The sequence below is a fragment of the Camellia sinensis genome, chromosome 12 (genome assembly GCF_055761805.1).
Source record: "Camellia sinensis isolate YWXY chromosome 12, ASM5576180v1, whole genome shotgun sequence".
Lineage (NCBI taxonomy): Eukaryota > Viridiplantae > Streptophyta > Magnoliopsida > Ericales > Theaceae > Camellia > Camellia sinensis.
This window is the reverse complement of record NC_138972.1, coordinates 36,974,530-36,999,306: the sequence shown is the minus strand read 5'-3', so window position 1 is coordinate 36,999,306 and position 24,777 is coordinate 36,974,530. Positions and strand designations below refer to the sequence as shown.

Sequence of the window (24,777 nt, the reverse complement as noted above, 5' to 3'; positions counted from 1 at the left end):
TACAAGGGTCCAGCAAGACTCCGTAAACTGTCACAACATTGTCTGCTACAACGGTCCGACATGACCCCATAAACTGTCTTCTACATCGGTCTGACACCGCCATCCAGTGTCCTCTACACCGTTATGACACCACCATACAGTGTCCTCTACATGGTTATGACACCCCCATACAGTGTCCTCTACAACGTTATGACACCACCATCCAGTGTCTTCACCAATGGTCTGACACGACCATACAGTGTCTCTTATCCTCTTTTATTTTTCTGTATTTTCTTGTTTCTCCAAACTCAAGTTGGTTAGTTCCTATCCCCCTTGAGTTTGCGGGGGGCTGTTAAAATCCACCTACTCTCCACCTACTTCACCCACTTAAACCTACTCCACTAAACCAAACCTACTCCACTAAACCTAACCCACTACACCACTACCACCTCACCTACTCCACTAAACCTAACCCACTACACCACTACCACCTCCACTTCACCTACTCCTTACCTACTACACACTCACCCTCTTCTATATATAGGAATCATGAATCATTGTATCAAAAAAAACATACATAAATCAATAATACAATTCTCTATTTTTCTTTATACATTAAATTTCTACAATACCCATGAGATTGAATTAAAGTTAGAGGATATTCTAGTTATGAAGGAATTTCCCGATGTTTTTCCTGAAGAGTTACCGAGGTTGCCACTAGATAGAGAGATTGAGTTTGCCATTGAATTGATACCCGGTACGGGTCCTATCTCCAAGGCTCCGTATCGAATGGCTCCAGCAGAGTTGAAAGAGTTGAAGGAACAGTTACAAGAGTTACTAGATAAGGACTTTATTAGGCCTAGTGTTTCTCCTTGGGGTGCGCCCGTTTTATTCGTGAAAAAGAAGGATGGTAGTTTTCGCCTTTGCATTGATTATCGAGAGTTGAACAAGGTGACAATCCGAAATAAATATCCTTTGCCTAGGATAGATGACCTATTTGATCAGTTGCAAGGAGCACAAGTCTTTTCTAAGATTGACCTTCGTTCTGGCTATCATCAGTTGAAGGTTAAGGCGGAAGATATACCTAAGACAGCCTTCCGAACTAGATATGGGCATTATGAATTTTTAGTGATGCCGTTTGGGGTGACCAATGCGCCTACAGCTTTTATGGATTTAATGAACAGAGTATTTAAACCCTTCTTAGATCAGTTTGTGGTAGTTTTTATTGATGACATTCTTGTGTACTCGAAGAGTAAAGAGCAGCACGAAGAACATCTGAGAATAGAGTTGCAGATATTAAGGGAGAAGAAGTTACTTGCTAAATTAAAGTTGTGTGAATTTTGGTTGGAGAGTGTATCATTTTTGGGTCAGGTGATATCTAAAGATGGGGTGCCTGTTGACCCCAAGAAAGTGGAGGCGGTGGTGGAGTGGAATCGGCCTATTAGTGTCACTGAAATTCATAGCTTCTTGGGTTTAACAGGATATTATAGAAGGTTTGTTGAGGGATTTTTCCGAATTTCTATGCCTTTAACTCGTTTAACACAAAAAGGGGTTAAATTTGAGTGGTCTGATGATTGTGAGAAGAGTTTCCAAGATCTAGAGAGTCGATTGGTGTGTGCTCCAGTACTTATAGTTCCGTCCGGAGATGAAGGTTTTACCATCTATAGTAATGCATCGAAGATGGGCTTGGGTTGTGTCCTGATGCAAAATGATAAGGTAGTGGCATATGCGTCTAGGCAGTTGAAGCCATATGAGCAAAATTATCCTACGCATGATTTGGAGTTGGCTGCCGTGGTGTTTGTATTGAAAATCTGGAGGCACTACTTGTATGGGGTGAAATGTGAGATATTCACTGATCATAAAAGTTTGAAGTATATTTTCACTCAAAAAGAATTGAATATGAGGCAAAGGAGATGGTTGGAGCTATTAAAGGACTATGATTTGACTATCAATTATCATCCAGGAAAAGCCAATGCAGTGGCGGATGCCTTGAGTAGAAAGACCCCGAGTAATTTGGCTACCTTGATCATTGACCAAAAGAATATCTTGGAGGACTTGCAGAGGTTGAATATTGAGATTAGATGGCATAACCATGGAGTGCAGTTGGCAAACCTTAGGGTTCAACCCACATTGATTGATAGAATTAAAGATGCTCAAGGAAGAGATCCTCAGTTGCAAAGACTTAAAGCTGAAATGGAAATAGGGCTACAAATGGAATTTTGTATGTATAAAGATGGAACCTTGAGGTTCGGAGAGAGGTTGTGTGTGCCTAATGATTTGGAGCTCAAGAGAGAAATCTTGAAAGAAGCTCACAGTTCAGGATATACGGTACACCTAGGGAGCACTAAAATGTATAAAGACTTGAAGAGAAACTTTTGGTGGAATAATATGAAGAGGGAAATTGCTCAGTATGTTGCTCAATGTTTGGTATGTCAACAAGTGAAAGTTGAACATCATAAACCTGCAGGTAAGTTACAACCTCTTCCTATTCCCAAGTGGAAGTGGGAACATATTACCATGGATTTTGTGACAGGGTTGCCTAGGACCCAAGGTGGTAACAATGCTATTTGGGTTATCGTTGATCAATTGACCAAATCCGCTCACTTTCTAGGTTTTAAGGTGGGGTTCTCCTTAGAGAGGTTTGCAAAACTGTATATCAAAGAGATTGTGAGGTTGCATGGTATTCCGATGACCATAGTGTCGGACAAAGATAGCAGATTTGTATCTATGTTTTGGAGGAGTTTGCATGCAGCTTTGGGTACTAGTTTGAATTTTAGCACTGCCTTTCATCCTCAAACTGATGGACAGTCAGAGAGAACTATTCAAACCTTGGAAGACATGTTAAGGGCTTGTGTTATTGATCTTGGAGGTTCTTGGGATGAGCATTTGGCCTTAGTGGAATTCTCTTATAATAACAGTTATCATGCGAGCATTCAGATGGCACCATATGAGGCTTTATATGGACGGAAGTGTAGATCACCTATTTGTTGGGATGATGTGGGCGAAAGAAAGTTGTTAGGGCCTGAGATTGTGCAACAAACAGTAGACAAGATCAATCTTATTAGAGAGCGACTTCGCACTGCACAAAGTAGACAGAAAAGTTATGCAGATAACAGGAGACGCGATTTGGTGTTTGGGGTTGGAGACCATGTGTTTCTTAAGGTGTCTCCTATGAAAGGAGTAATGAGATTTGGTGTTCGTGGTAAACTGAGTCCTAGATTTGTTGGACCATTTGAGGTTTCAAATCGAATTGGAGAGGTAGCTTACAGACTTGCTCTACCACCTTCACTAGCTGGAGTTCATAATGTTTTTCATGTCTCAATGTTAAGGAAGTATATACCAGATCCTAGTCCTGTGATTGATCATGCACCGTTGCAGTTTAAGGAGGATTTGACATATGAGGAACACCCTATACGAATTGTTGATAGGAAGGAACAGGTTTTGAGGCGTCAAGTCATCCACTATGTTAAGGTTCAATGGAGTAATCACTCAGAAAGAGAAGCAACTTGGGAACTCAAGGATGAAATGAAACGAAAGTATCCACAACTTTTTGAGACTTCAGGTATGTCAAATTTCGAGGACGAAATTTCTTTTAAGGAGGGAATGATGTAAAACCCAAGTTTTGAATATTATTATTTTTGGATAGATTGGTAATTACATTAATTTATATGGGTCACTTAGTAATATCAAGAATTAGTTATGAGGTGGCATGATAATTTCTATTACTGAGATGGGTAATTTTGTAATTTTAAGAAATTAGGTTAATAACCCTAAAATATATATATATATATATATATAAATAAATAAAAAGAGGGGAAAAGGGGGTTTCATATTTCTTTTATCACGACTGCGTAGTGCATCCTTAGGAGGAACGACAGTTGGAAATTGAAGCCACTGAATGTTCTTGATTGCCCAATTGACTGAGGTATTTTTGCCCCATTGTTTACTTTATGTAAAGGGATCAATTGTTTATTATGTTATGTACAGGGGTCAATAGGTAGTCAGATGGTTTTGGGAAGGAAATTTGTGTGGATACCTAAATATTGAGAGTTTGGATGCATGGAGCAACATGTATGTGAAATTGTATGGGTTATTGGAAACAGTGCAAATTATTTGCAATAGAATTTGGTACATTAGATAAGGTGTGTTTAACTATTAAATTAAGGGAATTGATTTGATATTTCTTGTATATTAAAGCATCTCATATATGCGGTGGGTTCTTGTAGATATGTGAAAGACACAAAAATATTAATTTGTTTGAGGTTATATTTATTAGGTTCGTGCGATTGAAGTGGTGGAGTGTATTTGAGATTAGTTTGGGAAATATTAGTTTAGCTGTTTGAGGTAAGTAACCCTCTATCACTGTTGGTACATTTTTTATTCCTATTGAATCGTTTAAAATTATAAGTATTTATTTATAGCCTTCTTGTTCTCTTAAAATAAAATATGGGTCAAGTATAAAACAACATCGAATATTATTATGAAAATTATTTGAATATTTTGTGGAACTATTCTGAAAACTGTACTAAACGTTTATTCTGAAAATATCGAATGATTTATTTAAAATTTGTCTATTGTTTGAATTTTGAACATCACTCTAGTCTGACTACGATTTGGACCCTAGCCAATGGGGGTTATTTATTGGCACAGAAACTAATGTCTTTTGGGGCTTTACCACCGGCCTATGTGTGGTTCTGGGCCTTGTCACGGGCTAAGTGACCGTAGTTATTAAGACTTGGGTTTTGTGAATCAAATCATTGAACCATCTGAATATCGAACCATCGATTTGAACAATGAATTACTTTGAATTATCTTGTTGACTTTTCATTTAAAATGTATTGTACATTGTTTATTTTTAGCTATGAAACCATCTTACAAATAATTGTTCATTTATTGAACTGTAGAAAAATTTATATTTATTGGTTATCGATTTATTTATTAATTTTTTTATACTTGATCCAGCTAGCAGTGATGGTTATTTACTGGGCTTTCTAGCTTGCCCTTATTTTTTTTTTCAGATTCTGAAGAGTAGAGCTGCGCGGGATTTTTTACATGTGGGAGTGCCGAAAGTGAGACTTTGAATTAAGTACTTGGATTATTGTTTTGTTAATGGATTTTATTAGTGGACTTGGTGGATAATTTCATATGATAAAAATAATCAATTTTTATGGATTTTAGCATTATGATAATTTAGGATTTAATTAGAGTATTTTACATTGTTGGTTATGTGTTGGACTCTTAGCCTTGCATGCTCACTTAAATGAGTATGCGGCGTTGTCACGGAGCTTGGGGCGTGACAAAGGTCCCTCCACCGCACACTCATATATCACAGAGAAATTTGACTCTCTCACATCAAACCTCATTTCTCTCTCTCTCTACCTTCTCTCTCTCTCTCTCTCTCTCTCTCTAAATCCAAACCTCACTTCACTCTCTTCAATGGCCACTGCCACCACCACCACCACCACAAATACCATCGTCGTCGGAGTCGATTTCATCGCTGTCTGAGTTCAATCTGCGAAGTTGAATCCAGATCGCAATCAAATTGCGAACTCAGATCTAGGGCAAAAGGCGAGTTACAAAGGTCGATTGACAAGAGAATCCACAAACAGAACTCGATTCGATGACAACCCAACTGCTGCAAGATTGACCTAGGTCAATGTTCTCGGGCTCTGCAAACAACTACGAGCAACTTTGAACAACTGCGAACAGGGCTTGCGACCTCCCGAGCCTGGTTTTCATTTTGATTCAAGAGAACAAAATCTGAATCAAGAGGAAGCTTCGCGACTCAAGAAGAGTCAAAGAACCTTCGGCTTCGATGGGGCAATGCTATGGTAAGACCATTCCTACTGTTTTGTTATCCGTTGAACATTCCACATTTATTATGTTACTGTTCTTTGTTCAATTTTCTCTGGTTTGATCAAAAACACAAATTTTCTTTACACAATTTTCTCTGGATAGAGTCACACAAAGCCACACAAATTTTCTCTACCACAATTTTCTCTGGATAGAGCTAGACAAAGCCACACGAATTTTCTCTACACAATTTTCTCTAGATAGAGCCACACAAATCCACACAAATTTTCTCTACACAATTTTCTCTGGATAGAGCCACACAAATTTTCTCTAATACAATTTTCTCTGGATAGAGCTAGACAGCCACACAAATTTTCTCTACACAAATTTTCTCTAGACAATTTTCTCTGGATAGAGCCACACAAATTTTCTCTAACACAATTTTCTCTGGATAGAGCTAGACAAAGCCACACAAATTTTCTCTACACAATTTTCTCTAGATAGAGCCACACCACATATAGCCAAACAAATTTTCTCTAACACAATTTTCTCTGGATAGAATCACACAAATTTTCTCTATACAATTTTCTCTGGATAAAGCCACACAAAGCCACACAAATTGTCTCTAACACAATTTTCACTAGATAAAGCCACACAAATTTTCTCTAACACAATTTTCTCTGGATAGAGCCACACAAAGCCACACAAATTTTCTCTGCACAATTTTCTCTGGATTTCTTTGGTACTCCGAGAAAATTGTTCAAAATGGTGGTTGTTCAATTTTCTCAAGTTTGTTGCTGTCTAAATGGCTTACAGTCTGGTTTGATCAAAAACACAAAGAAAATTATGAGCAAACTAGAGAAAATTGGTCAAAAACATAGAGAAATTCTTTAGGAAGTCCAGAGAAATTCCTCTAGAAAGAAAATCTACGGGGAGATCCAGAGAAATTCTCTAAGAAGTACAGAGAAATAGAGAATTTCTCTGGATAGAAATCTCTGGGAGGTCCAGAGAAATTTTCTCTGGAGAAAAAATCTCTGGGAAGTCCAGAGAAATTCTCTGGGTTGAATTTTGTCTGGATCGATGTTGAGGGACCTTAGACATTATGAAAATATTTTGTGTCCTTTATGCTATAAAATCTTAATACCAGGGACCTTAAAAAAAATTCCCTTTTTTATTTTGTTATTGTAATGAGTTGTGACAACAATTTTTATGGCAAAATTTCTTTTTTAAAAAAATATCTTTTTTTTAAAAAAAAATCAATAGTTCAAAAAAAATTCTTTATAATTTATTTTTTAAATTTTATATGATTACATTAGCATGTAAAATCCAAATATATAAATAGTGGTTGCATTTTTTTTACAATCATTTCATTTAATAATTTTAAATATTTTTTATTTAGTTAGTTAAAGTTTTGCTCAAAAATAATTTTGTAAACATTTAAAATAAATTAAAAAATGTATCAATGATGCAGAATTCAAATTCGAAAATGCCACAACAAAAAGGCGCCAATGATGAACCCCCAAGTGATGATATTGGTTGGAAATTTGGAACTCCAGTTCAAGGCACTATGCATCATATTATTTGCAAATTTTGTGAACATCTCATTAAAGGTGGGATTACACGTTTAAAACAACACTTAGCACATCAAACGGGGCAAGGGCATTCTTGTCCTAATGTTAGTAGAGACGTGATGCAAGAAATGATGAAACATTTACAAGATACGAAAATGAGTAAAGTTGACAAACAAAAGGGAAAAGCTGAATTGGAAGCACATATTAGGGGAGATGATCTCTATGATTAGGATGAAGAAGAAGATTTTGTAGATCATCGAGATTATGACTCTGACTCTAATCCAGATATGACCAGGGCTAGACAAGCAAGTATTCGTTCACAACAACAATGGGAGGAAAAGCAAAAATTTAGACAAGGTGCTGCAGATCATGGATCACAATACGATACAGGTGGTAGTTCTGGTGTAGGGGGTGGTGGTGAAAGAATCCCAAAAGGGTCAGGTATTGCTAATGTTTTTCGTCGATCACAATCCGTTCGTGAAACTGATGGGAGTGGATGTAATTGGATTAAGCCCAATGCTCCTAAAGCAAGGTTGAGAGCAATGGATGTAGACCTCCAAAAGAGCAAGAGTACAAAGTAGCAAAAAATCTCTACAATGAATTTACAGAAGTTAAGGGAGAGATTGGGACGGGCAGTGTCCAAGTTTATACTGTATAATCGTATTCCATTCAATGCAGTTGATTTAGAGTATACACAACCCATGCTTGATGTTGCTACTAAAGTAGGGCCAGGAGTAAAGGGTCCTAGTGGTTATGAAGTTTTTGAAGTATATTTGGGCATGGAGCATGATGAAATGACAGAATGGATAGGATCATTCAAGGGAATTTGGGCTAAGAGAAGTGTATCCATCTTGTGTGATGGTTGGAGCAATCTAACTCGGCAACACATCCATCAACTTCTTAGTGTACTGTAATAGAGGTACTATATTTCACAAATCAATTGATACCTCTAATATTATTAGTAGGACTACTGAATATTATTTTGGGTTGTTAGATAAAGTTGTTGATGAAATTGGAGAGCAATACGTTGTTCAAGTGGTGACTGATAATGAACCTGCACTGAAAGTTGCCGGCAAAATGTTTGAGAAAAATGAAACATTTATATTGAACAGTTTGTTCGGCACATTGTATCGATCTCATGCTAAAAGACATAGCCAATAAAAAAAGTGTAGCAAAGGTGATTGAAGATGATAAAACCACCACCAATTTCATTTATAATAGTGGATGGGTGGTGGATTTACGAGAAAATTCACTGGAGATAGAGAATTGATTCGACCTGCCATCACTCAATTTGCTACAAATTTTATTGCCAATGAGAGTATTGTTAGATATAAACAACAATTGAGAGCTATGTTTAATAGTGATGAGTGAAAGAATTCTAGATGGGGGAAGGTAAAGACTGGGTAGCCTTACAAGGTCAAAAAAATTATTTTGGGAAAGGCGTTTTGACAGAAAGCAACAGAGCTTTGTAAAGTTCATGAACCACTAGTCAGAGTAATGAGGTTGGTTGATGGGGATGAAAAGCCAATAATGGGTTTCATATATGAAGCTATAGATAGAGCAAAGTTGGCAATAAAAGAGATTGCCGCTATTATACCGAGTATTGGAAAATTATTAATCCTCGATGGTCTTTTCAATTGTATCAAGATTTGCATGCAAGTGATAAGTGTTACGATGTCAATTATAACATGTATATTTACTTCCAATTATTCATTGTCTTTTTATTTTTGAAGGATATTTTTTAAATCCTCAATTCTAATATGGTGTTACCTCATCCAATGAAATAATAAGAGAAGTGGTGGATGAACTTAAAAAAGTAATTACCAGATTAGAGTCTAATATAGATGCTCAAGTGAAAGCAACAAATCAAGTGCGTACCAAATATTTACATTGTAATAGTAATAATCTACTTTTGCAAATGTTACTTGTAATGATTGTCCAAATTGTAGTTGTTGCTGTTTCGAGATATACAGGAAACTTTTGGCACTCCTTTAGCACAAAAAAGCATGGAAACAATCAAATCCATATTTTATTTTCAAAATTACGAATTTACAATACATGAATACTTAAATAATTTTCTATCTTATTTTGACTTATATCTAATGTAATATAATTTTGTGCAGCTGAGTGGTGGATTGTTCATGGTAGTTGTGCTCCTGAACTTCAAAAAATAACTGTGAAAGTGTCAAGTCAAACCACCACATCATCTCACTGAACTACTACTTTTAGTCTCATCCAAACGAAGACGAGGTATACATTGAAATATAAGAAAATCCAAAGATTAGTCTTCATCACCTACAATATGAGATTAAAATTGAAAGACGTTAAAAGAAGAAGCCAAGTGGAGATTGATAGGAGCTTTAATCCTATTAACTTGGATTACATATTTGAAGAGGATCTAATAAGTCCATGGATAGAAGGAAGGGAAAATCCTTTACTAGATGGTATTGATAATTCTGAATGGTTAGATTTGGTCTCAGATGATGATGGTGGTGGTGTTGGTGGCGGCGACGGCAATAGCGATGGCAGCGATGGAAACAATGGCGGTGGCACCCATAGATATCAAGCTTAACGCACTTCTCAAAGCTCAACTCCTACTCCAACTCAAAGTGACAATAGTGGTGGTTTAACACCATCCGATGAACGTGATGGTGGTGACGGTGGAGGCACTTCTCACGGTGACGGTAGCAGCGACAATGGTGGTGATAGTACTAGTTTTGGTGTAGGAAGTGAAGATTTTATTGGAGGATTTGAATTATGCGATATTGGAGAACATTATCATGTTGAAGAACCTGTTGCCCTTTTACCCTAACTACCTACGAGGTTTTGTGGTAGTGATATACGTAGGGATGAAAGAAGAATAAGAAGCAGAGAACAATAGTTTGATTCACTTGATGGTAGTCAGAGTTATCCATATCACCCTTACCCATCCTATAGTAGTGATAGCCAGAACTATCCTTACCCACCTCAACAAAATTACCCTTGGCCCCCCTCAACAACATGGTCGTCTAGGATACACTTTGTCAAATTATCTACAAGCCCAAGAAGAGTATGTTGATCCTTTCCAGCCAAGATATCCATTTTTTCTCCCAATGCACCAAACAGAAAGGGATGATATGATGACAACATTTACTTACATATTTCCTACTAGATAGGGTAAAGGTAGTAATAGCAATCAAGCTCAACAATTTGAATCCCAAGATGCACCACGTCACTCATTTTGGTGGGGTGAAGGTAGTAACAACAATCAAGCGCAACAATCTGAATCCCAAGATGCACCACGTCACTCATTTTGGTGGTGACATTATGCAATTTTAGTAGTAACATTATCAAATTCAACAATCTGAATCCCGTACATGTCCCCGGCGTGTCCTCTTGTCCCTGGCATGTCCACGTCAAATATCACCATGGCACCAATTTTGGAGTGTCCATGCTTCATAGACATTATGTAAAATGTAATCTCTGTTATTTGTGAATTGTGCTATGATGTTATGTACTTTGTCAGATTCTTCCATTAAGGATGTATACTTTTTTAAAACTATTTAAGTTAAAATCTACATATGTTTCCACAAGTATAATCATTAAAAATAATTTTATACATCTAAGTCCAATAAAAGAAATTTTTGCCACAAGTGTAATATGGATTTACGACATATAAAGTCATTAATTATTGAAATAAAATGTAAAATAAAAAAAAAATAAAAAAACTCATTTTATAGTGATTTAAAAATATGAAATATATTGGATCATACTTAAAAATTATCAAAAATTCATCAAAGTTTAATTTAAAACCCAATAAATATGATCCTGAAAAATAAATATATACGTATCGGTAAGTTTTTTTTTAAATTGTGCAAAAATTAAAAACAAATTCACAGTTCCGGTTACCGCAACAGTTACGCTACAGCCTTTGCACCCTGCAATTGCACCACCGCCACCGTTACGGAGACCGCAACCGCTTTTCAGAACCTTGCATGTACCCAAAAAAATTAATATGCATTGAAATAAGATTGTCTATGATATCAAGCAATAGTGGTACACAAAAATAAAAAAGAAAAAACCAACATTATTTGCATTCCAATTTTTCTTTGTTCACTGAAGAAAACAAAAAACCAATATTTTCCAGATGTGCGGGTGTTAAATAGAAAACATATTTTGCTAACAAAAGTTACTATTTATTATATTTTTAGTCACATTTCTATCATATCTACCAAACAAATGTTAGTTCAACTATTCCAATAACACATTTTAGACCTTAGTACACAAAATCTAAAAATGTCTTATTGGAACAGTTGAAAGAAAGTATTCTTTTTCTTATAAAACCTAAGGCAAAAGTAATGGATGTGCAGAAAATGGGAAAAAAATGACCATGTCAGAATATATAGTGATACATGTTATTTTTTGTGTTGAGTGAGGGTACTATGGTCATATTGTATTCTCTATATTTGCTGATGTTTTAGGTTTATGAAAGGAACCAAAAAAACATACGTTTAATAATACATATAGTCTTCTCCTTCCTTCTCTCTCTTTTTCTCTCTAGCCCTAATCAAAGTTTTCCGTACTTTTACACTTCAACTTGGTATCAGAGCTTCAATTCAACCTTATCAAAGTGTTCTTTAGTTACTCGCAATTCCTTTGAGGTGACAACGATGTGCTGACGTCATCTTCCGTACGATTGCGTCAGCATGACATCACAGACTGTATGGACAAGGTGACCCCTTCTTGGTCGTGTTTCTCTTCTGATCTCAACGATGATTTTGTGGATTTTTTTTAGACCATCTAATGTGAGTTTTCTATTTTTGAAAGATTTTCGATTTAATGGTGCCATATTTCTGATTTGCGATAAAGCTCCTTACCCAGAGTTTTTGCTTGTTGAAACCTCTTTCTTAAGAGTCAAAATAGCCCTAGGAAGCCATCTTTGCGATTGTTTTTGCTTCGTGTTGCTGCTGGGTCAATTTTTGGCGATTTCTGGTGGATTTGCCTTGTTCGGCACCCCTATTTTGGCCTCGGCTGATCATTTTGGCTCTTCCTTTGGGTTGTTTGGCTACTTGTTGGTTACTGTTGGTTGGTAATTTCCTTACTCCACTCTGTTCTTGTTGGTTGATTGTCCTTGCGTTTTGTTTTTTTCCCTTCGCATCTGCTGGTTGTTCTCCATATCATGGCTAAGCCAAAACATGATGTGAAATCTTTCATAACTAAGGATGATGAGTTCCCCAAGTCTATTACCACTAAGAAATTGAACGGTCTGAATTATCTAGCTTGGGCTCATACCTTTGAGATTTCCTTGCGTGGCAAGAAGAAGTCGCATTTTCTTACTGACCTTCCACCTGCTGAGGATGATAAAGGTTATGATGATTGATTGAGGGAGGATTCCTGTGTTATGGGATGGCTTTGGCATAGTTTGGAGCCTAATGTTGCTACTACCATTGAATTTTGTGACACCTCTAAGACCATTTGGGACTCCCTTGCTGAGTCATTTTCTAATCAGAGTAATGTCTCTAGAGTTTATGAGTTGTATGAACAGATTTTTGCTACCCGCCAATTTGGCCGTCCTCTTCCTGACTATTATAGTGGCCTGAAGACTTTGTGGGATCAATTATTGCAGCACCAACCTTTTACTATTGATTTGGCTCAACAAAATAAGTATTGGGAGGAGTTTATGATGACATCCTTACTTATGGGCGTAGATTCTGATCTACAAGGTTTCAAAGATCAAATTCTCGCCAGTAAGACTTTACCTTCTGCTACTAATGTCTATTCTCGATTGTTGCGTTCTTCTTTGGGACAGGCTTCTTCCACGTCTAGTTCTTCTCAGCCCTTGTCCTCTTCTACCTTGATCTCTAACAGTAGTGATCGAGGGCCTCATCAAGGTAATTTTCTTGGCAGCACTAATTCTCGTGGATCCCATACTGGTTCACGTAATTCTCATGGTGGTCGTTATTCTAATAGTTCTCATGGTGGTGGTGGCCATGGTATTGGTGTTGTATCTCAGGGTGATCGGAAATGTACTCATTGTGGTGCCTTGGGTCATTCTAAACCTTGGTGTTGGCAGAAGTATGGTAAACCTGATCATGTGAATCAGGTTATAGATACTCCATCCTCTCCGTCGACTTCAATTCCCTCTGGAGCAAGTGCTTCCCCAGCCGATTCTCATGATGCACTCACCACACAGATTAGCGAGCTTACTGAGATAGTCAATTCTCTTCGTACTACTTTTCCTTCATCTTCTACTACTACATTAGCTAGCTCAGGTAATATTGCATGCATGGCTCAATCCCCTCAACCTTGGCTTTTAGACTCGACGCTAGTTCTAATATTTCTGGTAATTCTTCTCTTTTTCATACTCTTCGTCCTATTACCTGCAATATTATACTCGCTAATGGATCCTCCTGACCTGTAAGTGGCCAGGGCACTCTTCAGCCCATTCCATCTCTCTCCTTACCCTCTAGTCTCTATGTCCCGTCCTTTCCTTTTAATTTGTTTTTTGTTAGTCAGTTAACTAAAGTTCTACAATGTTCTGTAACCTTTTCTCTCTCTTCTTGTGTTTTACAGGACCTCCAGACCAAGAAGATGATTGGTTTGGGCATGAGAAGGATGACTTATATTTTTTGGACAAGGTTGGTTCTCCTCCTTTTAGTTCAGCTGTTTTGAGTGCTACCGTGTCTCCCTTGCAATGGCATTTCCATCAAGGTCATCCATCCTTGGCCAAACTTAAGTTAGCTATTCCGGGTTTATGCCATTTGTCTTAGCTTGAATGTGAAGCGTATCAGCTCGACAAGCATCACCGTAATTCTTTTTCTAGTCGTAGTATTAGTCATGTGTCAACATCTTTTGATTTAGGCCATACAGACATATGGGGTCCTTCTCGCACTTCCACTGTGAATGGTTTTTATTATTTTTGTGGATGATTATTCTTGGATGACTCGATTGTTTTTATTACGGCAACGTTCTGACTTGCCCTAAATAATTTCTAAGTTTTATAATGAAATTTTTACTCAGTTTGGGAAACGCATTCAGATATTTCGGTCTGATAATGCCTTAGAATATGTGCAATCTATTGTGAATGATTTTTGTGATGCTCGTGGTATTATCCATCAAACTAGTTGTGCTCATACATCCCAACAAAATGGTGTTGCTGAGCAGAAACACCGACATTTGCTAGATGTTGCCCAGACCTTGATGTTTAACATGCATGTTCCTAAACCATTTTGGGGTGATGCTGTGTTGACTGCATGTTTCCTTATTAAACGCATGCCCTCTGTTGTTTTATATAATCTGCAATCTCCATTCTCTCACCCCAATTGTTCTTTTTTTCCTCTTCCTCGTGTTTTTGGTTATGTGGCCTTTGTCCATGTCCTTGATCCGGGGCTGGATAAATTATCTCCCCGTGCTGGCAAATGTATTTTTGTCGGCTATTTCCGTACACAGAAAGATTATCGGTGTTATCATCCTAAGTCTCATCGGTTCTTTATTAGTGCCGATGTTACCTTTTTTTAGTCCATCTCTTTTTTCTCCTCATTTGGTCAGCAGTTGTCAAAGGATCTTATCTCTTGTTGTGAGGGAGAGACATCCGTTCCAGCTCCTACTCTTCCGGTGCCCTTTGTTCCCCCATCATCTTCCGTCGGTTTGGAATCTTCTCCGTTATCTCCTCTACAGGTTTATCAGCGGTCCCAAGCCCGTCGTGTGGTTTCTTTGGGCCCGGCTACTTCATCTTCCATCCAAGGTTCCTGCCCCTCCTCTACCTGTGCCATCTAATGATGATTTACCCATTGCATTGCGTCGAGGTAAACATACTTGTACTCAGTATCCTATTTCTAATTTTGTTTCTCATGCTCGTCTTGCCCCTAGCTTTCACTCCTTTGCATATAGCTTTTCTTGTCTTTCTATTCCATCTTATTAGCAGGCTATGTCGATGTCGGGTTGGAAACATGCTATGAATGAGGAGATGAGTGCTCTTCATCAGAATCAGACTTGGAAACTTACACCTCTTTTTTCTAGGAAACCTATTGATGGCTGTCAGTGGATTTATATTGTTAAGTATCTTCCTGATGGTACTGTTAAGCGGCTTAAAGCCCATCTCATGGCCAAAGGTTATACTCAAACCTATGGCGTTGATTATCTGGAGAACTTCTCCTTATGTGGCTCGCCTTAATTCTGTTCAGATTCTCTTCTCTGTTGCTGTTAGTCAGTCTTGGCATTTATATCAGCTTGATATAAAGAATGCCTTTCGTCATGGCGATCTCAACAAGGTCTATATGAATCAGCCCCCTAGCTATGTTGTTCCTAGTCATGCGCATATGATTTGTCGGTTATGGAAGGCTTTGTATGGTCTCAAACAATCTCCTCATGCTTGATTTGATCGCTTTAGTACCATTGTGCTTGCTTATGGGTTCCGTCGATCCACTTCTGATCACTCTGTTTTTGTTCGCCACTCATCTACTGGGGTTATTGTTCTCATTGTTTATGTGGACGACATCATCATCTCTGGCAGTGACTCCGCCGATATTGCTGATCTGAAGCTTTATTTGGGTAAGCAATTTCACACAAGGACTTGGGTAATCTGCGGGTATTTTCTTGGGACTGAGATTGCTTGCTCCTCTCAGGGTTTGTTTCTTTCTCAACGTAAGTATATTTTTGATCTTCTTGCTGAAACTAGTCTTCTGGGCACTTGTCCCACTGATACTCCTATGGACTCCTCGGTTAAACTTGATAGTGATACTGAAGAGTTGTTTCCTGATATTGGTCGGTATCGTCGTTTAGTTGGGAAGTTGATTTATCTTACTGTCACTCGTCCGAATATCACTTATGCTGTGAGTGTTGTTAGCCAATTTATGTATGCTCCTCGTGAACCCCATTTTGATGCTGTGTGTCGAATCTTGCATTATCTCAAACGTGCTCCAAGTCACGGTTTACTTTATCGTCCTTCTTCCTTGACTGTCACTGGCTTTAGTGATGCTGATTGGGCCAACAGTCGAACTGACTGTCGTTCTACATCTAGATATTACACCTTTGTTGGAGGTAACCTTGTTACTTGGCATAGCAAGAAACAGCCAGTTGTCGCTCATTCGAGTGTTGAGGCTGAGTATTGTGCTATGACGCATACCGCCTCTGAGATGTTAGGGGTTTATTATCTTTTACAGGATTTTAGGATTCGTGTTCCTACTCCTATGAGCATGAGTTGTGATAATCAAGTTGTTATTTTCATTGCCAATAACCCCATGTTTCATGAGCGCACGAAGCATATTGAAGTTGACTATCATTTTATACGCGATTTGTTGTTGCGTCAACAACTTGAGACACCATATGTTCGCCCTGATGATCAATTGGGTGATATCTTCACCAAACCACTTGCTCGTTCTTTGTTTCAGCGTCTCTCTGCCAAGCTGGGCATGTTCGATCTCTATGCTCCAGCTTGAGGGAGTGTTAAAATATATAGTGATATATGTTATGTTTTGTGTTGAGTGAGGGTGCTATAGTGATATTGTATTCTCTATATTTGCTGATATTTTTAGGTTTATGAAAGGAACCAAGAAGCATACGTGTAATAATATATACAGTCTTCTCCTTCTTCCTTCTCTCTCCTTTTCTCTCTAGCCCTAAACAAAGTTTTCCATGCATTTACACTTCAACTATACCTCCACTCATGCATCTCAAAAACAAACTGCGTGTTTGGTCTATTCGATTATCTTTGGCATGCAACCTAATGATCATGTTGTAAATATCCCTTCAAGCACAATAATTCTTCTGACTCTTCATCCAGCGGAAAAAAATGAATGCTATGTTCAATAGAACCCATTTGAGTTATTTCCTACACCAAGTAAAATACAATGAGGGTTTTGTACCTTTGTTGCACTGTTTTCTATTAATTCACTTTTACTAATTAAATTCTTTACTGGGGACATATGCAAGATAAAATCACATCAGAAGCAATTTCAAAAAATAATAACAATAATAATAATAAGGGTAAATTACGGTAAACCCCCTTAATCTATGACCCATAAACCCATACACATTTCAATGGGTCTTCTTCATTGTTCATTTTAATCAAGCAACAAAGGAAGGGGAAAAACACTCTCTTTGTATATGAGTTTGAGAGGAAGAAGTAGAGAGAGAGGAAGAAACCATGGGAATACAGCCATGATCCTTCACTCTTCCAGCTTGCTACTTCCTTTATTTTATTTTATTTTTATTTTTATGGCTACTCAATCGTGGCTGCTTCATTGAAGCCGAAATTTGGAGATTCTTCGGCCGATGAAGGTTGAATGTTGATCGCAGTAAACAGTGAGCAGCTGAAGCATATTTGGAGTCTAGGGAAAAGTTTTAGAAGTTAGACCTTGTATGTCAAGTTGTTTCTTTTACTTTTCTTTTCTTTTTTTATTATTTTTATATAACAGAAATCTTGTATGTCGAGTACTGGTATACCACGAGATTCATGCTTGTGGCCAGTATTTTTCCGGTATGACCAAAACACACTGGACTAGGGCAAGATTATAGGCGAAACAGAACTTGGTTAATTGCATCTTGTTTTTCTCCCAATACGGTAAGTACTGGCCCGTACAAGACGAGATTGACAACTCTGGTACCAAGTAGAAATATAAAAATAGTAATGAAATATATAGAATAAAAGAAAATAGAGAAATAGAGAATAAACAAGGTTTATATGGTTGGATTGTATTGCCTACATCCGCATGAGGAAGTCGATAGCACTATGTTACTCACCTTAAAACAAATTTAAGGATTCAACCATATTTATAAAATTATAGCAATAGAGAGAAGATTGTTTTGAAATTTCTTATGTCTTCAGAATATCATCATCTACCAATCTCCAAATATACGATTAACGTTGCGAATCTTATCTCTAACAAAAACCAAAAGCCAAAATTACTTACAATCAATCAAGATAAGTTATACATTCATGTAGACAAGATTATTTTTATTTTTATTTTTATTTTTATTTTTTTTAAGAAACTTGAAATCCTAAGGCATATAAGAAAATTACCAAAAAACAAAAGGGGTTTAACTAAGACTGTCATACTTGTACAAGTTGAGATCTAACCATGCTCCACTTAATGATTTTGCTATCTATAAACACCAACAAAACTAAGAGTGAAGCTAAGAATCATACAACTACTGTTCAATACACCGTATTCCCTTTCAATACTAATAATTCATATGAACTCTTTTTACTTGGAAATTAAATATTTCGAACTTTGTAACTTAGCAAACAATTGTATAGAAGTCATAAAAACAGCATTTCATCGTGTTTTTCAATTGATAATGTTATGATCATTTTAGCTAAGTTGGCAATTTCAGTTGAACAAATTCTCCGAAGTCTGTACTTCTGAGGCTTTGGGTTGGAAGGATTTTTAGTTGTGCTAGCAAGATTGAGTTCACCACATGAAAGATCTTCTTTGAGAAGTGATGCAATACTTGGTTTCGTTGATAACAGGTGCAAGATCCATCTGAACCCCTTGTACATCACTACTTCAAATCGTACTTGCACTTTCACCAACCCATCTTGGGTTCATTGGGACTTTATTTTTTTTGTACTTCCATTTTTTTTCATTATCCTTGCTTCACTTGAGCCTTCTTGCACAGCACTTTACAAGTGGTCGGGCTCTGGCTCTTGGAAGCCCATTCGGTTAGCACTTGACAAGGGGCTCACTTAGCGTTCGACATGCGCTCAAGCACTAGCAGTGAGTTTTGAGGTCTAAATTTATAACCATTTTGCCCTTCAACATTTAAAACTCATCGGGTATGTTTGGTTTGCATTTGGGAGATGAGTTTTAGAAAAAAAAATTTTAAAAATTATTTGGTTTGAGTTTTTCTCAAAAAATTTTTAAAATCACTTTCTCTCTCTTACACATCAATCAATCACTTTTTCTCTCTCCTCTCTCATTCTCAATCGCTTTTTCTCTCCCACACATCTACTCAAATTCTCCCAAAATATCAAATCATCCCAAACTCTAAAAAAAACAACTCTCCCAAAATATACAACCAAACAAACCAAAAAAAATTCTAAACTCTCTCCCCAAATTTTTTTTCAAAAACAACTCTCCCAAAAACAAACCAAACAAGCCCATCATTTTCGGCTTTTTAAGCATCACAATTATTGAAGCTTTAGATTTATTTTCTCTATCTATAGTTGCTTCACGAGTTGTTCATCAAGACTATTGATGAATCTCACTTCTATTTCAATCTAGAGCTTTAATTCAAATGATTTGAAACCATTCAATTCACCTAGATTGAATTAGTACACATCTAAACCTTCACCATTTACTTCATATGCCTATAATACCATGGTCATTTGAGCAACAGCGATGTTGAAGACAAAAATCGGATCAAGGAGCTTCATGATGAGACTCGGATCTATGGTACTTGATGTGTCAAGGCAGCTTTGGAGCATAGATCAAGCTCGTTCAAGCTTGTGGTGGACTCAATTATGGATAAACTTGATTAAGAAGCAGTAGTTCCTTCAACTTTGTCTTTGTACCCATTAGATTCAATAGTGGATCGACTTTGGGTGTCGGGAGCGTTGTTTTCTCCCTATAGATGGGGGTTTCTATAAAGCTTCCATGTCAAATCTAGAGTCTCGTGATTGATTGATTTCTATTTTGATGAAACTGGCAAATTATTTTTATTACAACTACTTAATTGATGAATTGATGGATTGATTGGATAATTGATTGTGTTTTCAAACGTCTAGGGACCAAGTAAACAATTGTTAACATTAAAATTTGTATTAATTTGATAAAACTTGGAATATTCACTCACCTCTAGGCACAATTTTATGGTGCTTTAGTGTTTCAAATAAACATAATAAAAAATCACATAGATCTACCCCACAAAGAGCTTTTAAAAGCCAAGTTTCTCCTTTCTTTCCAGTTAATAATTTTTCACAAAAGCTTTTGGCACCTAGTAGGAAGAGTCAACAATGCAATAACATTATATCTTCCCATGACCAAAAGTGGTGCTAATCACCAAATTTTAGAGACAAACAAGATTACTGTCTTCACAGAGACCATTTCACTACTATAAGAGCGATCAAAACATAAAACAGCTCTTATCACCAACCTAATTTCCATCCTACAATTTCCAATTATCATAATATTCATCTGTATATGTGTTCATCATATCTAACCATCTATCTCTCTCTCTATATATATACAAAGAGGAAAAAAATGCTCATTTAAATTGCCCGCTTAAGAACAAGAGGGTCCTTTCCAATTGGCATCAATGCAAATGATGTCCAGGATTTGACTTAGAAGATGGTGCATAACACTCCTATTTTGGAGTCGCCTCTTGGGCTTGGAGCCCAAATAGGCAACCCGTGAGATAGGCTGTTAGGTTCAAGGTTTCAAATAACTAACAGTATCAAAATATATATCAGTATCAATGATACAGTCATATATCAGTCAATATCAGACAGTATTGGAAGTCCGAAATCCCAATCCGTAAAACCTGAGCCATAGCAGGCAATACTTTCAAATAGGGGCTGGGTCACAAATCTTACATTTCTAAATGCCATTATATGAATCCCTAGATATAAAATATGTATATATGCATACAAATACCAATATATGTAATTATTTTAAGTAATTCCCAAATGTCTGCGTTTGTATATTTACAGTGTTAAAAATAAATAAATTAAATAAAAATAAAAATAAAAATTATTCAAGTTAAACAGAAAGAGAGAAAGGAGTGATACTTTTAGATTACCCTGATAAGAAGAGGAAAGTTGTTTCTGGCAAACCTTCCAAGCCAACGATTGAGCAATCCTTGAATGTCGTGCCAATGATTGAGCTCCAAAACCTTGTGAACCACTTGCGTGATGGTCCAATGCTTGTGGAATCGATCGCCTTGGACTCGAAGCCTGTAGTGCATGGGTACATCTGATTTACTCTACGGAGACCACTCAATTCAACACTGTCTTTGTGAATACCTTTGTCGAGTCTACGAAGCCCAGATTCTTCTCCATCCAAGCTTCATCGTTGTTGTTCTTGGAGATTACTAGTACTAGGCGCCTTGTTCGGCGATTGTGAGTGGTAGTAGTCGAGTAAAAGGGTTGTTCCAGTGAGTCATTTGAATGCGGGGCCGGCCTGAGATTTAGGACTTAAAGGCGAATTTCGAAAATAGAGACGTTACATTGAATTAAAAAAAAAAAAAAAAAAATTGGTAAATCACATCGGCACCCTCAAGTTTATGTTTATTACAGTTTCTCCTCTCACTTTTTAAAAACTACATTTTCTTCCTGAAGTTTAAAGTTTCATTATAGATTGCCCCCTAAAATTTAAAGTTTCATAACAGTTCTTCCCCTCACCGTAATGATCATCATACATAAAATTAAATTAACAGGAAGTCAGTGTAATTTCCCAAATGTAAAGGGGTGAACTGTAATAAATATAAATCTCAGGGGTGTCAGTGTAATTTACCCAAAAAATGATAAACGATGAGTTATAATTTTTTTTTATTTGTTTGTAACCACCAAAAAAATTTCACTTGCACATATAATTATTAAAATTATAAATAAAATAATTTAATGAAACAATATTATAGCAAAAAAATTGTAAAAAAAAATTATTCAATTATAACTGATAAAGACTTGGGTAAAAAAATTAAGGTAAAATTATTTATTCTACTAAAATCTAATAGATAAAGAAGATTAAAAAAAAATTAGGGCCTATATATTATATGTATTATTCTTCTTAAGCTCAAACATTTTTTTTTAATATATATTTTTATTTTAATAAATATGAGTCAAACTACACTTATAAATAAATATAAGTTAAACTATATATGGACCTAATAAAATATTTTGAGACCCTTTAAATTGATCCTAAAACCAAAAAAAAAAAAAAAAACAAATATTAGACCTAAAACATTTTATTAAATTTAAGAGCCCTATTTTTTGGTCAAAATTTGATATCTAAGCCCTAATTTGATATCAAAATTAGACTAGGACCGGCCCTGTTGAATGGTGGTTGGTGTTCAAGACATGTGGATGTTGTTGCAACGTCGCCATGGAAAGAGAGACAACCCTGCTGTCCTCACTGGAATTCTGCTACGCTGATGTTACCAATCATTGCTGGATAAAGTAAAAAATGAAAAAAAATATTTCACATGTATGTAACACTGCAGGTTCATATGATTACACGCTCATACAAAATATTTAAAAATATTGAGTCCCTGCCATTAATCTAAAAAAATATTAGCGTCTCTTTTGACAAACATTGCGGGTGTGTTTGGTTTATTTTGAAAGAGTGATTTTTTTTATAAAAAAATTAGAGAGAGTTTATAAATTTTTTTAGTTTATTTTGCTGTATATTTTAAAAATAATTTTGGAGTTTAGAAATTTAGAACGACTTGATATTTTATTATAATTGAGTGAATATATTTGAGAGAAAAAGTTATTGAGATTGAGAGATGAGACAGAAAAAGTGATTTTGAAAATTTTTTGAAAAAAACAACCTAAACAAAATTTTTTAAAAAAAATTCAAAATAAACTCTTTTAAAAGTAAACCAAACAAGCCCAATATTTTAGTCAAAATAATTAAAAAAATTAAAAGCCAATACAACTGTTTTGCTCTTTGCACAGGAATTTCGGTCCGTTTAATTTCAAAGGTAGATTGACGGAGGTTATTAGTAAGAGGATTATTAGTGAGAAGGCTGTAAATGAAGGGATTAATACTTAGGGAATTAAGAAAATTTGTGTTCATTTGATAACCCGTAGATTAACAATAATTCATGTTTGTTTTGAGAGATATGAGTGGAATTAACTAGTAAAATTCCACAACTACCCTTGTCTCATTTCTATCAAATTTGGGAATTGACAGTGGATTATGAAAAATTGTATTTATTTGTAATATATTTCAATATTAAAAATTATGTTTTATAAAAATATTACTATATTAAATTATTTTTATAAAACATAATTATGAAATAATGAGAGAATCAAAAAATAAATAAAAAAAATCAGTCCATGGTTTTAAAACAGTGTATTGCTTTGCCTTCATCCATCCATCAGCCCACTATTGTTGCTTTTCTTCATCCATCCATCAGCAGAGCTTCTTTCGATACACACGCCATGATCATCACCGCCAACGATGGCTCCAACACCGACACCGATCATCACCCTCAAATTTCAATTCTTGCAAAGCTTCATCCATTATCCATCAGTAGAGATTCCTTCTTGCAAATTTCAATTTTGGAAACTATGAAATACCATTGATGTGGCTAAATCTTGTTATGGGCAAAATTATCTTTCACATTGTACTACCAATAGCTTCATCTCTAATACCAAGTCCCCTGCGTCTATATATGCTAATTCACTCATTGGAGGGGATTCAGAGTCCGTTGGGACTGTGACTCCGTTGGCCAAAAAGGAAAACAAACATGAATCTAGTGAGGAGAAGCTCACTGTTAGAGGTTGAACTTGGAAAACAAACGGATCCTTCGGTTGTTCCCCGTCGAACTCATTTGGATTCTGTCTTGATGATCGTTTTAGAATCTGTCCACTAGTATATTGTGGTAAAAAAAAAACAAATTAAATTAATTAAATATCGATAACTTTTTAATCTAATCATATTTATATCTAGATTAATATTTAAAATTATACCTATCATTTAGAGGGCGGTTATCAACACCTTATTTATTATTTTAGACTCCTATTTTTTTCGACTCTTATGAATATAAAGAGTGGTGATATTAGCACCCCATAAATTATTTTGGACCCCCATTTACAAATTTTGAAACCCTCAAAATTTCTTTTTCCTCTCCAAATAATATCAAAATTATCCTTGTAAAAACATTCCACCCATTGAATGCACATCCACACCCCAAAAAAATCCCTCTACCAAAAAACTCTAACAAAACCCACCAAGAAGAAGAAGAGCTAATGTGATTACTATTTATGCTGCCTCATCTACCATTGTCACGATTGGTATGCTCTCTCTCTCTATATATATATACATAATTTCTTAGTTTTCTCGTAATATTTTCTTCTCTTGCTGGAAAAAATTATAATAATTGGTTTGGTTGGTTTTATTAGTAAATATTATAAAATTGTGAGTTCAGCAGAAAACTACGCCGCAATATTATCAAAGTTACATGATAAAAGAATAACTTTTGAACCTAATAATGGATTTGAGCTACTTTCGATAACTTCTGCAAGTGTTAAAACTTTTGACCATTCAATGTGTTAAGAATTTTTCAAGTTCGGACTTGCATTCCTGAACAAATAAGTAATGCTCAGGCCAGTATTCCCGAACTTGAAAAAATGAAGGGTATGTTTGGTTTGTGTTTGAGAGATGTGTTTTAGAGATAAAAAGTACGAAAAGTTGTTTGGTTTGGTTTTTTTTCAAAAGATGTTTTGGAAAATTATTTTGAGAGAGAGTTTTGGAAAAAGTGATTGATTTGATGTGTGTGTGAGAGAGAT

At 36.1% G+C, this 24,777-nt stretch overlaps 1 protein-coding gene across 7 annotated transcripts in view; it reads right to left on the bottom strand.

Annotated features, from left to right (window-relative positions):
- LOC145789151 (uncharacterized) overlaps window positions 1-21,447 on the bottom strand; it is a 58,565-nt gene extending 37,118 nt beyond the window's left edge. For 4 of the 7 annotated variants that reach the window (XR_014346200.1, XR_014346203.1, XR_014346201.1 and 1 more), the window contains exon 1: window positions 21,052-21,447. The gene's annotated coding sequence lies outside the window, so the exon portion shown is untranslated. The remainder of the gene's footprint in view (window positions 1-21,051) is intronic. The other 3 variants (XR_014346199.1, XR_014346204.1, XR_014346202.1) reach the window with 1 other exon arrangement.
- Window positions 21,448-24,777: the final 3,330 nt, after the last annotated feature.